This window comes from Triturus cristatus, chromosome 4_1 (assembly GCF_964204655.1).
Source record: "Triturus cristatus chromosome 4_1, aTriCri1.1, whole genome shotgun sequence".
Lineage (NCBI taxonomy): Eukaryota > Metazoa > Chordata > Amphibia > Caudata > Salamandridae > Triturus > Triturus cristatus.
Genome location: NC_140585.1, coordinates 1,217,779,851 through 1,217,796,687, shown reverse-complemented (window position 1 = coordinate 1,217,796,687; position 16,837 = coordinate 1,217,779,851).

The window sequence follows — 16,837 nt, the reverse complement described above, 5'->3', positions numbered from 1 at the left end:
ATGGAGAATCAACATGATCAGCCAAACGTAATTCTGAGTCGATAGCAACCCCCGAATTTAGACCATCCATTTGAACTTGGTCTTGGGGCACCACCGAAGTAGATTTGTCCAAATTTGTGGAATTAATAATAGCCTTAGGAGAGTTAGTCGAGGGGACTGAAACAGAAGAAGTAGGGGAGGAAATGATAGGGGGGTCCACACGCCCCAAAGACTTTCTGCGTTCCTGGTTAATCTTATCTACCATTTTAACCAAATAGTTGTCCATGGTCGTCGACACAATGGCATTTTTAACTTTCGACATTATAGACACACTCAATGGTTATCACAGCCTCCAGCTAGAGGCAACCTACAGGTCACAAATGTTAACACAACAATGGCACGACGATTTTCACCAGGGCTATTGGAATGTCAAAGTACCTTGTGGCTGTGCCTGCATACAGCTGTCTCCAGCCCAGCCTCTTCCAGCCCCCTCCTGTGCCGGACTGTCCGCCCTTTGTCCGGGCTTCGTCCAGGGCGTCCTGCTCGCGTCCCGCGCAGCGGCTAGCGAGTCGGGATAAAAGGGATTCGGGAACCAATAGGCGGGTGAGCGGCCGTGACACAGCTGAGAGACCGCACACGCTCCTGGGAGATGAAGTCTTGTCCAACTCCCCTCCGTTACTTCGACAGCAGCTCAACAGCAAAGACAGCCCCTCCAGGGGCAACGACAGCAAAGGTAACACAAATGCCCCAGGTTACGAAGCGGGACCCGCGTCAGTGGGTTCCGCGAGGTTTTTGAGTGTTTGTGGGCGGGTGGGCGGCCGTAACACAGCTGAGAGACCGCACACGCTCCTGGGAGATGAAGTCCTGTCCAACTCCCCTCCGTTACTTCGACAGCAGCTCAACAGCAAAGACAGCCCCTCCAGGGGCAACGACAGCAAAGGTAACACAAATGCCCCAGGTTACGAAGTCAGTTATTGTTCTGAGTCAGTTGATACAATTGACCCAACAAGCCTGAAAACAATGTTTTTCAAAATAATATGAAAAAATAACAGAGGTTTGGGCGTTGCAACGGGAAGCAGGCTTGCAAGCAAATAGGATGAAACAACAACAAAGGGAAAAGCCACAAGGAACACAAGCATTAAAAATGCAATAAGTCTCGGCTTCCATTAAGTTAAAGCCATTTGCTTTGCTATACAATACCATTAGCAAAGCAAATGGCTTTAACTTAATCAAAGGCGAGACCTATTGCATTTTCAATGCTTGTTTTATAGAATGTGGCTGTAAAACAAAGGGAGAAGCGGACCAATGAGGAGGCGTCGTGTGCTGCCCTAGTCCGCCAATGAACATGCTGAAATTTAGATTCAAACTAACCGGAAAAGAAGGAGCAAGATTAGAGTGACACTGACAGATGTGAAGAGGTGTGTATAGTGTGTGCCAAGCCAGACATTGTTGCATATGAATAGGAAGGATCATTTTTAAAAAGTGAAGGTCCCTCACAATTGGCTCAGGGACGTGAAGGAGAGTCAGGGGCAGATATCACAGAGGGGTTGAGTTTGAAAAAGTGTTATAAAAGGGCCATTGGTCGATGTGAAGAGGTGATAAAAGGTTGACATGTGAGGGGCGTCAAAAGGAGATGACTACTCTGAAATGTGAGTAGTGTGGGGCGGGAAGAAGAAACATTTACAGATGCGAACGGTGAGAGGCGAGCAGCTGGGCAGATGAGGTCTCAGGAGGAGGGGGCCCTGTGGGAGAGCAGTGTTCTGTGTCAGAGGAAAGTGTATGAAAGGGGTGTAGCGAGAAGCACTGACAAATGTGCTAAATGTAGAAAGAAAAAGTAACATACGCGGAGTGTAGCGGAAAGAGGCAAATGCGTCCCACAAATGTAAGGAGCGTGGTGAGAGAAAAGGGCTTCAGGCATATAGAGGAAAGTGAATCGGTAAGGGAGACTGACAGAGGTGAGAGTGGAGGAACATAGGAAAAGCATGTTGGACAGATGCTAGCAGTGAGAGGAGGTGATCGATGACAGGTGGGTTGGGAGAGAGGCAAATTATGCTGACTGTTGTGGGGACTATGGAAGGCACAGAGATGATAAGACCAATATGTTTACCGTATGCGAGTAGTGTGGGGGGCAGAGGTGAGCTGTACAACAAGCTGTACAACGAGTTGTGTGCGCGTGAGCGCGCTAAAAGGAAATAATTTATAGAAAGCACGCGAGTGGTGCGCACGCGCGCACGGCGGCAAAAGTGAAAGCAGCTGCAGTGTCCCGCAAGTGTAAGGGTGCCCGCGACCATGACGAGAGAGCAAAGCCAGATGGCGCCTGTGCGCGTACCCGGGCGTGTAACCGCACGCTTTAGGCCACACAAAAAGCATGTGGTCGGATTTTTCAAGCCCACTCACAAAAAGTCTCGGCAGAGCAGCACATGCGCTGGCTCAGGCGAGACCTAAAAATCGCCAACAAAGCAGCCAAGCTAAAATCTTGGACACTCGATAAAGCAGACATGGCCGGGAAAAAGCACGGCTGGACAGTTTTAAAATCTTACACTAACTGCGATCCCCAACCATACCTTACGTGCCATATTTTTCAAACCATCAAGCATTTTTTTCTATTAATTCGCATGGGAACTTTTCCCTTAAAAGATCGGGTCCCGCCCTGGAAACAAAGCTGGCGGAACTCCCTTTGCCGTTTATGTGGCCAATGCAATAATAAATAATATTAATCCACATTTGTAAAGCGCGAACAATCACCCGTAAGGGTCTCTAGGCGCTGGGGGCCGTGGGGAAGATTAAGCAAGCTATTACCCAGAGTCACATGGTGCTGGGCTAATCTGCCGCCGGTGCCGGGTATCGAACCGTGATCCCCAGATTCCGGAGTCAGTCGCCATGGCCGCGGCGCCACACCTCTGAAAGCCTATTACATCTTCTGCCATGCCTTTCGGGCTCTCAAGATAAAATCCTGCCGTAGTGCAGTGACGACATTATTGAATAGTAAATCGATCCAGCTTTCCTGCAGGGCCGCCAAGTTCCTATTATAAGCGAACAAACTATGATCAGCACATTCTGCTATGCTAGATAAGGAATTGCGCCTACAGGCACAAACACAATTGACAAAGTAACTGGAACTTGTCAGCCAATCTAGGCTGCTATACCTTATTACAAGGTAATACACAGCTCTCATCCATCAAGGGGCCCCTGGTCCTTAAACTTTCGCCCGGACAAACCTATATCTGTCCGGTTCGCAAATTTCACAGGAATTCTAACCAGAAGTTGGCATAAATACATCCAGTGTTTTAAATAGGTCGGTACTCACCGGTACGGAGTACTGGCACTTCCAAATTTTCCACCCGTCAGTACCTGCACTTTTCTTTAGTCAGGGAGAGTACCAGTACCCTGACTGAAGGCACAGCAGGAACAGGGTAGGTATCTCCGCCAATGCAGAACAAATGCTGCTCTACTTCTGGATCTCGCAATCGCACTGAGCCATGAAGTAGCCTTTTGTAGATAGGCTGCTAGATTAGCAGCTCCCTTTTGAATTTCTCCAGACTGCTGGGGTTGGCAAAGGCTTTCGTCACGCTCTGATTAACAGTGCAGGGTCTAGGCAGACCCTGCACTGTTGAGTAGGCGTCCAGTGACCATTCAGTTGAAAGTGCATTAGCGCCCCCCCCCCCCCCCACCCCACCTTGCTGGTCAGTAATCCAGTCCTATTTGGGTATTGCACTGGCCGTACTAAAAGCAAGTGGCAGGGCGACACAATCCCACACCTTCGCCAAAGCTGATTTTCCATTCATGTTTTTTTTTCAGCACAGGAGCTGCTTCCCTTTGTGTGCCCCTTTAACACTAATCACTGCATTTACATGTTAACAGCAACAGATCAATGAGTAATGGGTTCATGAGTGTGAAGGTAGCCCTGCCCAAAGAGCAATGAATAGCAGGGAACGCTGAAGCACTCCAGGAACTGGATCTGGTTGGGGGAAAAACGAGCTAAACATAGAAGGAAGGGGGAGGGAGGAATGTAAAAATGTGAGGTCACAGCTGAAGTTAGGATTGCCACTTTTTTTCAGATAAAAATGCAAGATATTTGTTCAGTTCTGAAATGGGTGCCTAGAAATGGTATTTTAACACAAATTTGTGTAAAGTAAAAAATCTGCTGTATTTCTTGAAGTAATTGGTTTAACTATTGAAGAACCACATGCGATTTCCATCGAATCGCCTCTTTTAATGCCAGGAAGCAGTCTGATCAAGAGAAATGAAATAACCTTTAGCCTGAAATTTAGTTTAAAACGCAGAATTTACAGGGCCCCAGACGGCAATTTGGGCGATTGCTCTTGCGTGCACGCTTTCACAGCTTGGAAATATGAAATACTTTTATATTTTTGAAGTGAATAAATGATTTATGCTTTTATTTACTGGAAAAAAATATCAATCCTGATTTAGCAAGGTTTTTTTTTACAAGCCTTTATTTAAAAATACAGCCCTCAAAATTAAGCATGCTCTATCAACAAAAATAACAAAATATAGCACAACAAAATACTGGTCAGGTGGGAAATTTAGGGTATGGGTACATCATGGAGGGGAGAAGAGGAGGCAAGTGGGGGAAAAACAGTGACAAAATGTAAGAGATTTGTGGAGAGAGTAAGCAGGAGGTGGAAGTAAGAAGGATAGAACCAGGGAGAGAAGATTAAAGGCTGGGTAGAAATGGGAGGTGAATCGAACGGAGAGGAGATGTGGATATAAAGATACTGAACCAGCAAGAGACAAGAAGAGCCTGACCATAGGGAAAAGGGCAGAGGCAGTGATTTTGATGGGCCAGTACTCACAGGTACTGAGTACCAGCACTTCTTATTTTTATCACCATAAGTACCAGCACTTCGCTACTGCCTAGGAGAGTACAAGTACACATGAAAGGTAGGCTCATTGGCTGCTGGTGAGCACTAGGCTGTCGGAGAAAATGCTGTCTCCGACAGCCAAGGCACTTCTGTAGTCCTAAGCTCAACCACTGCTGACTATTCAACATAAGCTCCTTTGAAGGGGTGGAATGCTTTTGTGTACGTCTGCTTGTTTCTTTCTGTGTGTGTGCACGCCTGAGAATACATAGCATTGTGCCAAACAACAACAAATAATGGTATTAAGAAGTTGCAAATATTACATAACAATGAAAAGGTAACATATTATCCTGTTTGGCTTTCATTTTGTGTAACAATTTAACCTGTTTTTTTTACATAAATGCATTTCTGTTGCGTTTTGATATTTGCTGCAACTGAAATAGAAGTCGTTATGTATCATCATGTCTTGCCCTAAGTCCCGCCTACAGCCCCACTCACTTGCCACGACTCTAGCTCATTTTTATGAGTACCTGTTTGGCTTTCATTTTGTGTAACAATTTAACCTGTTTTTTTTACATAAATGCATTTCTGTTGCGTTTTGATATGTGCTGCAACTGGAATAGAAGTCGTTATGTATCATCATGTCTTGCCCTAAGTCCCGCCTACAGCCCCGCCCACTTGCCACAACTCTAGCTCATTTTAATGAGTACCTGCACTTATTTTTTTCCTTTTAAAGCACTAAATACATCTGTAATCTCCGGGCACACTTGGCTGTTGTGCACTTTAATGGACAATCGGTCTCAAAGTGTGAGGGCATTTCTTTTGTTGCACAGCATGATGTTTTAACAATGATTTTTTTTTTTTACAATGTTTTAAGCAACTATTTTAACCTTCCTGTGTGGTTTGGCTTTTGCAACGATTTCAATTAATCTGCAAATAAATGTACTTATTGCTAGAAAAACACCTTGAACATAGATAAGTACCAATACTCACAGCCGGTATGAAATATGGAATTCACAGCTAATGCAAGGTGCAGATGTGGTAGCTGTACTATGTGTAGACTGCATAACTCGTAGGCGATCCAAACCCGATTAAAGGACTGGGTTTTATGCTTGCATCTAATACCGAATATGTGCCCCTGAATAGTACCACATGCAGAAATCACAGCCAAAATCCGGTCTGGCTTGAAGTACAAAGATAAGCAGGAACAGTATCTTCCCAAATCTAAAAGCACAGGGTTGCCGTAATCGGAAACTACGGCATGGACTGGGTGCAAAATTCACAGCCAGGGTTATATCAAAAACCCTCAACAAGCACTATAATCAGAACTAACAGCAGGTTCAAGGTCCAGAGCTGACACTGCGTACTGTATGAAAAAGACATACCCAGAAACGAAAACTGGTTTCGTAATCTAATAAAAACCAGTACCATGTTTAAAAAGTGAAGGTGCAATGTAAAGTGGTCTGTTGTGAAGTTCTCTACGCCCCTTGGCCAAGTTCTTGTTATAAATAACTACAAAAAATCAAACATAGAACTCAGAGGAAGTGTTAGATTCATACCTATAGATCGAACACTTAAGTAAATTCAGCCTGATGCCCACGATCCTTTATTGATATTTTTAATTGGTTGATATTTCTCCCTAATGTTAGTAATTCTGGGTCGCTTAGCAACCAATCCATTGGCATTAAATAATAAAGCAGTCGTTTGGCAGGTAGTGGGACTAGTAATGTGAAAAGTGACGTTGGATTTGTAGGAACTCAGCCAATCATGGTGCGCCGAAACAGAGTTCCAAAAGTGCTCATTGGCTGTGGAGTCTGCACGAGACAAACACTACTTCAGTCCCCACGTCCTTTCTAGCTAGAATGTGGTATTGCTTTGCAAGGATGTGTTGTTGTATGACCTAAAATGACAGCCGGGCAAGCTTTTTTATATGGTGCTTTCAGTGCCGCCTACAAACCGGTGGTGCCAGTCAAGGGTTATCCGCAGGGCTTTAAGTGAGGATGTGGTCTCGCGGCTAGACTGCCGAAATTGGAGCTGGGCAAATCACTTAATCTTCCCGTGTCTACTAAAAAACAAGCAATGGCCGCGCGGCCGTGAAAGTGACATGGCCGCGAAAGTGAGAATAATGGTGAGCGATGCGGGAAGAGATAAGGAAGGCAGATGGCGGCTGCACGCGTACACGTGTGCGTGCACGCAAGCTTTACGCCACCAAAAACCTGTGGCAGCACTTCAAAAACCCACCTACTAAATGTCTTGCAGAGCAGCGCATGCGCTGGCTCAGGCGAGACCTAAGAACCTAGGGGTTCGTATTGAGCAGACCCTGACTATGAAGGCGCACGTGATCCACATGGTTAGCTCATGTTTTCATGCACTGAGCCTGTTAAGAAGAGTCTTCCCCTTCCTTCCTGATTCTACAAGGAAGTCTCTTATTCAAACTTTAGTGTTGAGCAGATTGGACTATTGCAACGCGCTGCTGATTGCGGCCAATGAGTCCTCTCTGGATCGCCTACAAGTAGTGCATAACACAGCGGTTCGCTTAACACTGAATGCCCCTTACAGAACTGCCTCACTCCCCCTTCTCCAACAGCTCCTTTGGTTGCCTGTAAAAACTCAATCGCTACATTCCCCGTAGAGATCTCCGCTCTGGCTCGAAATCCCTTCTCATGATACCTAAAGTTAAGAAGTTAAGGACAGGGGGAAAAGCTTTTTCATACTTGGCACCTCTCTACTGGAATCAGCTCCCCATTTCACTGAGGCAGTGCCCGGACCTTCTGCAGATCAGAAAGACTCTGAAAATTTTTGTTCTAGCTCTTGATCCTTGTGACAGCTTTCTTATTGTGGGTCCGTAAGCGCTGAGATACCCCTTTGAGGATGATTCAAGCGCTATATAAATCCATTAAAAAAAATGTAAAAAAGGTATGTATGGAAAAGGTGTATGTGTGGCAGCATGTATGCTTAAGGCGCATGAAACAAGGAATGCTTATGTCTCGATAATCTTTCCATGTTGTGGTTGCTGTACGATGAATGCATGTTGTGACTTGTTGGCAAGTAATACTAGAAAGCTTTAACCTTTGAATGGAATTCCAGTCCCAGGTCTTTGCTTTCTTTGCCTCTCTTGTTGTGGTACCACTTTTTCACCATCTGTGGACTGGGTGCAACAAGTACAGCATTGAAAACCTTACAGTTAAAGTAGGTTTGCGGTTCTGAAGGCTATTGGCGTCGTTAGAGGAAATCCTTCCGCTTCCTCTTTATGACGTGCATAGAGCTGGAGAGGAGGTGAAATCATGGAGAGGTACGGGGATTGAGCCTGGGGCAGGAGCCTTCAGATTTACAGTTTTGAGCTGGTGAGGAGTAGTTTTCAGGAGGGCGGAGGGTGTCGCGCAGGGGTCCGATTAAGGGGCTTAGGGCAGGGGGAGAGGTCGTTTTCAGAAGGGCAGGTGGTGTCGCGCAGCTGTCCGCTTTTAGGGCTTAGGGCATGGGGAGAGGTCGGGGAGTTTTTAGAAGGGCTGAGGGTGTTGCGCAGGAGTCCGCTTTTAAGACATAGAGCAGGAAAAACCTTTACTATGAATAAGCCTATAACATTCATGCTTTTACAACGAAAATCTTTGTAAAGGCATTCATGGTAAAGGTTATGCGTGGTAATGGCTTTCGCATTGTAACACAAGCGGTGTAAAGATATGCATTGTAACGGAATGTGTAATAACGCCATACAACCCTATTTCGTAGGCAAGTTGCGTGATACCCCTTTACCATATTAACAATCTCTTCCAGGCATTTTCACTTCCATTAAATCAACCCTATTAGAGAAGCTGTATGGTTGAATAGTGTCTAGTGCCAGCCTACCATGAACTTACAATGGGCTTAAGGGCCACCCATTGTTTGCAATCGGTTGGGTTTATAGTCACTCTCATTTGCTTGATTCTTATTTGATGTCTTGCCTTGTCTATCTTGCCTTTGTCTATCCTCTGAAGCATAGCCTCTATACTTGTGTCCTTCCACTGCTCACCAGGGACATAACCTAACCCCGAAGTCCCTGTGGTGCAGGGGGCCCCTTTCTTCTCCCAACTCTTTTGGGGGTTTCCATTCAGCCCAAGTTTGGGAGGCCCTGGGACATATGGGAGACTCAGTGACCCCTCATAATATTTTGCAGGGGGCCCCCTATCATTGTGCATTGTGCCACTGCTGCTCACGTTTAGTTAACTAACTTTAATCTATTTGCTTACCTATTCCATGAGAATGCATCACTTCCTGTTGCTTCTAGCCCCCACCCACTCCTCTGTTGTCCCCATCCCTACAGTCCAATTTTTTTATTCAATTTTTAAAACATTTTATGATGGAAAAAACGCTTTTTAATCACCTTTTTTTAATCTAATGATCCATTGCTGATTGATAAATAAAAAAAATACACGTTTCATTTTGGAAGCACACGTGTGACAACGCATGCTCACAGATGTCATCACGCATGAGCATGCCTACAAAATGACCACATCATTGCGCCTTTTTTTATTTTTCCCCTTTTGTTCATGCTTTATAACATTGGAATTTTTGCCTATACTGTAGAGCAGAAAAAAGGCAGTGACACAACAAGTAAGACTCAAAGTAAATGCTATTGGCTTGGCCCGTGTGTTTTTTGGTAGAGACTGCTATTTCTGTAAAAAAAAAAAACACAAACCTTCAAATAGAGTGGAGCAGCAATGTTGTGTTGATTTTACTTACCAACTGGGACACCAGCATGTCATGGACCTGATCAAAAATTGACCATGAAGGAAAGAATATGAAAGTTAAACAAAACTAAAGTAAAACTCCTTTAGCAAAGTTTGCATTTATGAAGCACATGTAAAAAAAAAGCCTTGCTTTGATTCTGACAATGTTTTTGAAGATCAAGTACTGGAAAAGGTAAATTCTCAGCCTTTGATCTGGCGACGATGCAAGTGAGAATTCATTTCCATTTTTGATTTTTTTCCACCTCTCCCCCTTTCTCTTTTCCCTCCTGAAAATGAACTAGAAAAACAACTTACCTCGGCGAGCAAATCTGTAGAAACTTAAGAGGGAATTGAACATTTGCGTGTGTACAGGAAAGTGACGAGCTTGATATGTTAGCAGCTCTGCCTGTCAATGAGTTAAATGGAAGTACAGAAGTGCAGGTACTCACTATTTAAAGTGCCTGTTTCTCCTGGGAAGTACGGTACGTTCCCATTAAATGTATTGCAGCATTGCTGAAGAGTGGAGTTACTCTTCCTTGGAAACTAAAGTGCAGGGACTCAGTACCGGGCAGCGCCTGCCCATTTAAACCACTTCTGCCTAGGGCATCTGCCATGGAAGGTGGCCTGGATGGACAGGGAGCAAGTGTGACCCTTTAGACCAGGAGGATGTCGAGAGCGTGAAACTACATAGAGAATGTGTTGGTGAGTTCGTGTGGGCTGTAATGTGTAAGAGATATGGATCAGATTGCTGATAATGCGAGGGATAAAGATGATTTTTTTTGTGTAAAATCACAGAAAAGATATACTGTGAGCTAATGTGTGTACAAATAAGATCTTACCCCTTAACACGAAGCGACTAAATATATTTTTCTGAGCATTAGTGTTTCTATTTTCTTTTACAATTGCCAAAGCTTGTTTGTGTTAAATTAAGCTTTTCAGCATGTGAAGGTTTCAGGCGCGATGTCTGCTCTGCCTGCAACCACACACACGTCATTCCCCTGTTATCAGTAATAACACACCGTACATGTATTGCACACCTTTCCACTCCCCTCAATTATAGTGTGTGAGATTGCACAGATATGTTTTCTCCTCTTCACTATCGGTTGAAAATGTATAATAAAAAAATAACACTGTGCATGTCTTGGGAAGTTGCTGACTGGAGGTCAGTTCGAGCTCCTGTATGTTTTTTAAGAGCTTCAAAGGATTGTGGTTATAAAGGACACATATTAGACCTTGATTCACAATCATTTCCTGTTTTTGTGCAGGTTTATATAGTGTGAACGGCACCCAAGAACATTAGATGCTTTACATGAGTACCAGAATATATTGAACAGAGAGATTAAATGATTTGCCCAAAATTACAGGATGTAAAGCCGCGGCAGGGATTTGCAACTGGAGATGAAGGGTCGCTGCTTTTTTGTTTTGTTTTTTTTTTCATTCGGGAGGAACCAGGTTCGGCTCGCTTTGGACATGAAGGTCCAAGAGGAATTCAAGCTCAGCAAGGGCCAGGCATCTGGCTCGAGCCAAGCTCGATCGTTCAAGGGCTCGCGCACTTCTACTGGCAACGCAGCCACCGCATAGCACTCAAGGGAACGTATGTGTCACAGTGACGTGTAACCTCATGCCCTCAAATTCTTTGTGGGTTATGGGAGTAACATGTAATGTCTCATTTGAGGAGGGGTCATGTGTGCGTCATCTTGACATACTTTGGTTTTATATTTTAGGCTCACACGGACAATTTCCGGCTCCAGGAGAGTCTCATTGCAAGGCTGACAGGAGTGGCTCTTGAACACATATTCATGATGACTCCGGTATGTGCAAATGTATTTCCTAAGTGTTCATTTCATGACTCACGAATGTCATTTACTGACTTGAGCAAATACATGATTGCCTCTTGTTACTGTATATTCATATCTCGTGAGCGCCATTTCATACCTCTTGTTTAAGAAATTTCATAGCATGTTTATGCTTGGGCAATGTCACGGCTCCTATGTGCTCATCATAAGAAAAATTACCCCCAAGACCATCAATCAAATAATATCTAACTCGAAAAATAGTTTCTCAAAGCGTCAATGACTTGACTTTGTCTAATAAGAAAAATGTTTCAAAGGTGCAAAAAACAAAATTTGATAGCACCAGTAGAAATGATTGAAACAGTAATCTTCAGTAATTAAATGAATAAATGGGACTATACAAGGTATCATGTTACATTCGTTCATTTTTTTGTAAACTGATTGAAAAATTTTCATTTACTTATTTTACACATTTTTACGAAAGATTACAGTTATTGTTTCATGATTTGGAAAAAAAACATATACAAAGTATAATACAGCACATTAAACAAGACAATACAATGTATACAAATATATGTAACAAGTTCATCATAAATAGGGCTCCCGGTTTTATGGTATTTATTTTTTTAACATTTCCGTCTGTATTTATCCATATTTATTTTTTGGTCCTTTTATCTGTATTTATCCATATTTATTTTGTGTTTTGCATATGAATGAAGGTGTAAAACTGTATACTTCCATATTTATTTAACATATATACGTGCACTCATACTTTGATGTCTGTTGTGTTTTAGCTATTTAAGCTGCCAAATATGACATAACAATACATGCACTGGTAAATGCTAGCATTATGGACACATGCCGTTATTTAAAGAAATTTCATCCTGTTTTTTAATTTCCCATGCTGTCCATCTGTTGGGCTATAATTCAAGAAAGACAGCACAGTGAGTCACTTAAAAGCAGCACAATTTTCTGTATTTATCCACTTTTAAAAATAAATGTAGATAGAAAACACATAATTTTTGTCTGTATTTATCTGTAAAATTCAGTAAAAATGGAAAACAGGGAGCATTAATCATAACGCATTAACAGACAAGTATGGGTGTCTAGTGTCCTACGCTATCATGTGGTGGGGCAAATCTTAATTTATACCCTCTTGTCTGCAGTCCAATCTGGTACTGCTTGGCCCCATTTTGAAATGTGGTCAGAGCATATCTTATTTTACAAATGTGATCATCAATTCTATCACAGGTACTTCACATATAAATGGGCAATATTAAACATTAAATGATAACTCTTGGCCACGCTCTTGAATACGCCAAATACGCCGCTCTTGAATACACCAAATACGCCGACGCATTTCGACCTTTGTGGGGGGCCGGTGGTATGTTTTAAAGAAGGTCATCCTCAGGGCTGTAAGCCTTTATGGACACTACATAAAATATTAAACCGAATAGTTAATGTATGAAATACCTTATTATTCCCTTTAGCGTCAATGTCTGACGCAAATCAACTAGCTCTATGTGGAGACATACCGTAAGATCAGCTGGCTTTTGCTGATTTTGTCAGGAGATCTGTGATCTTCTTTATTTCGATCGATCATTCCATATTTATACTACAACTTTTGGCCCTACATACAAAGAAAGAAGCAGATAACATGATTATATCCCGTTACCAAAAATGCATTCTCAGTGCTATTTATCTGAACTTAAATTTAAATGCAATAGGAGCATACCTTAGGTCCCAGTTGTTTTTTGCACTTCTGAAGGGGATTTTTTTTAAATTGGTTTTTGACCGGAGTCCTATATGGAATTAAAACCAGAGAAAAAATTCACTTTTTACCAATTTCAAGGAATGGAAAGTGATGTTAGTATATTGATTATCTAGCGTGAATCTTACTGGGGTAAACGCCTACAGGAGGAATGTCTTATATACCAATTGCATGTGATGGTAGGTGGTGTTAGTGTTAACAATCTTCTGTGCCTTCCCATCGTATTCAAAAGAAATCCATGCCATGCAGCCATGCGAACCAGGGAACAGGTGATTTGTAATGGAAAAGGAAAACAATGTCATGTCTTCTCTGTTAATATTGGAGCGAGACAGGAACACTCTCTTGCATTACTCCAGTTTCCATCAAAGGAATCTACACTATAACCTCCCATATAGTCAATTACTCAGGATCAGGAGGAATTGTTCCAAACGAGAAGATTATTTCTGTAATGCAATTACCCACGGAAACCCCTGAAGAGAGCTCTTAAGCTGCCCTGGTACACGCCCCGCAAATCTTTATTGGCCCCCAATGAGCGTAACATAAATAAATAAACCTCTGGTATGTGTATCTACCTTCTCTACTATAACAAATGACATAAAAAAAGATCGTCTGCAAGAACTGCACAACCCTGAAAAGGTATGAAAAGTTGAAGGAGGCTAACCTTTTTGCCCTTAAACATAATAAAAATCTGAAAGACAATTTGGTGGGAGCCAAAACGAATTACATGACAGAAAAGCCCTCCTTACACACCATGCTTGCTCTGCCCCCTTATGGGACACCATAAATGTGGGAATTGTACATCATGTGCTAGCACAAAGGAGGGAGAATATTTCTCCTACAGAGGCACGAAAATTAAACATTCTGAATTTACAAATTGTAATTCGTTAAATGTGAGATACTGCGTGACATGTCCATGCGACCTAGCATACGTTGGAAAAACATCCCAGGCTATTGAGTAAAGGATTACAAAGCACAGGTCCCGTATCCAGTGTAAAATACAAAATGCTCCGATGGTATCTCACTGTATTGAAATGAGCCATGGAACCATGGACATTCAGAAATAAGGTCCCAATACAGATGCAGTTCTAGCAAAGCTTGAGGCAAGAATGATTCTGCGGTGAATACCACTACCCATGAAATAAATGAGCTAGCACTATGTTTTAAAAAAAACTATGAAGCCTATGCACAGGTACGATACAAGAAATGAGAGAACAACATTTGATGTAAGCATAATGCATGCATAGCTCCATTCTGCACAGGAACCAGGTACCTGGGGACATGTTTAGATGGCATCATTTTAAGACAATAGCTGACATATTAATACAACACATTCATATGCAAGTGCGCCTTGTTCTTAGCCCCTACTTTTTGGAGTATAGCTAAATGTATAGCAAACTGCTTGTTTTCATGAAAAACAAGCCCTCTAATCACAAAGAATATTATAAGACTTATTTTGGGAGAATAATTAATTTAATAAAACAGCTGAGGGTATATTGACAAATTTTTTCACACTAAACGGGTATAACCTGGTTTTTATAAAATTTGTAATTCAGAAGTAATTAAAGAATTTTGTCAAATATCCCGCAACCTCTCTATAAGGTTAGGTGAATTCAAAACATCTAAGTCCCAACAGTAGGTTTCCAAACAGGAAATTCAGGCGCCAAGCAAAGATAACAGGAAGTGTGAGGGTCAGGCAACCCGCTTTTAAGCGGGTTCCGGTTCTAACATTTACGGTTTCTCCATGGTGAAAATGGTACGCCAATGCAGCACATGCTTAATTAGTTTTCAGAGAAAAAAGCTGACCGTCCGAACATGAGGTAATCGTGTTACTCATAACAAGTGAGTGGAATAAAAGGATGCATGCTGATTTCTAGTATACTTGCACCACACGATTGCGGCACAAAATGATGAGAACTCTATGAACTGTAATTCATGGCATTTTTGCTCTCCGCCATTTTAAAATAATTTTTTAATAGAAACGGGTACAATTTAGTCATACTCGCTCCAATATCAACGAAGAAGACATGACATTGCTTTCCTTTTCCACTATAAATCACCTGTGCACTGGTTCGCATGGCAGCATGGCATGGATTTGTTTTAATTACAATGTGAAGGCACAGAAGATTGTTAACACTAACACCACCTACCATCACATGCAATTGGTATATAAGACAATCCTCCCGTAGGCGTTTACCTCCAGTAAGATCCACCATTTGAAGTGTACCAAAGAGCCTGGCTCTCCCTTTATCAGTGAGTTGCACCTAGCTCACAGGAATGCAACAATCTTCAAATCTGTCTGGGGGATTCTTCTACCTAATTTCGTTTCTCCAGTCAGTCCAGGGTCTCTGAAAATGGAACCCAGAATCTTCCACGTATTGTACCATTCACAAGCTCACATACACCCAGAATATACATATAACACACTACCTGCAGAGCACTACACCTTCTACGTATTGTTGCATTCACAGGCACACACACACCCATCAAATGAATATATAACAAACACAAACTGCACAGCACGACATACTAACCTGATGTAGGCCAAGGGTGAGTTAAGCACACAACAGTAGAACTTAACATGAGTGAACCTGTAGGCCTCACTCGCAAAAAAGCCTGTTCACTTCTATTGCACCTGCAACTCCTGACTTTTTTTGTGTGCAAACCCTTGTATTGGGTCCCCGGTAACTCCTGGCTTCAAATCGGCAGTAGTAGGAAACTATTGGCTAAATGGTGTTCGTTTTCAGAAAAAAAAGTGCAGCATAGCTTGAGTTTTTTTATTTGTTCATAAGTGTTACAACAGTAAACAACATAGCATTAAAAAGTAAAAAAGGAACAAAAGATTTAAAAAAACACATTGACATGGGCAGTCTCATAAAACATATACATTTCACCTCTTATTCACAATAGTTTGTATAATTGCTGCAAGGGTTCATTTTTAAGTATCCTCATATGGTAGGCAGCAAGTTCTCATTTCATTTTTTACTATAAAGTTATGCCCGGCATAAATCAGTAAATATGTAACATCCGAAAGTCACATTGCACTGAGTCAATGTATTATTGGCGAGGGGTACAAGTTTCAATGCGTAGTGCCATGCATAACCTTGATCATATTCTTACCTCTTGTTTTCCTCTATCTTGGTCAAGTACTCTATCAGAGGGCCCCTGATATCCTGGGTACAAGATATACTGGGGCATAACATTGCTCCTGCACCTTCACCTCACACCACCACATCTCTACTCCAGTATGTTTTCTTTGGCAGATGGACTGTGCATTCATAACATAGGGGGTCACTACGATGGTGGGCGGATGTGAGTCTGCCCGCCATCGAGGTGGTAAGGGGGACCGGCTGCCGGTGGCGGTCCCGCACGTGAAATTACGATGCGACCGCCACCGTGTCAGTCGCATCTTGCATGTTTACCATTGCGGCGGGTGCTGCTGGCTGCAGCAGCCGCCGCAGTAGTAAAAATACATGTAGTGCCTTTCCCTGCACTACGTGGCAGGGACCACGCGGTGATAGAGTGATTGATCAAGCAGAAAGTTGCCTGAAGACACGGTGTGCACTACTGAAAGAATGCTTTGACAATTTTATAACAATTCTTGACCATGGATGACACAACATTAAACAATGTAATCACAAAGGAACCACATAGTCAGAAGTGTTTATACATGAACATTTTCATTGTTTCACAAAACAAATAGTAGTGAAACAATGAAAATGTTCATATTTAAACACTTCTGACTATGTGGTTCCTTTGTGATTACATTGTTTA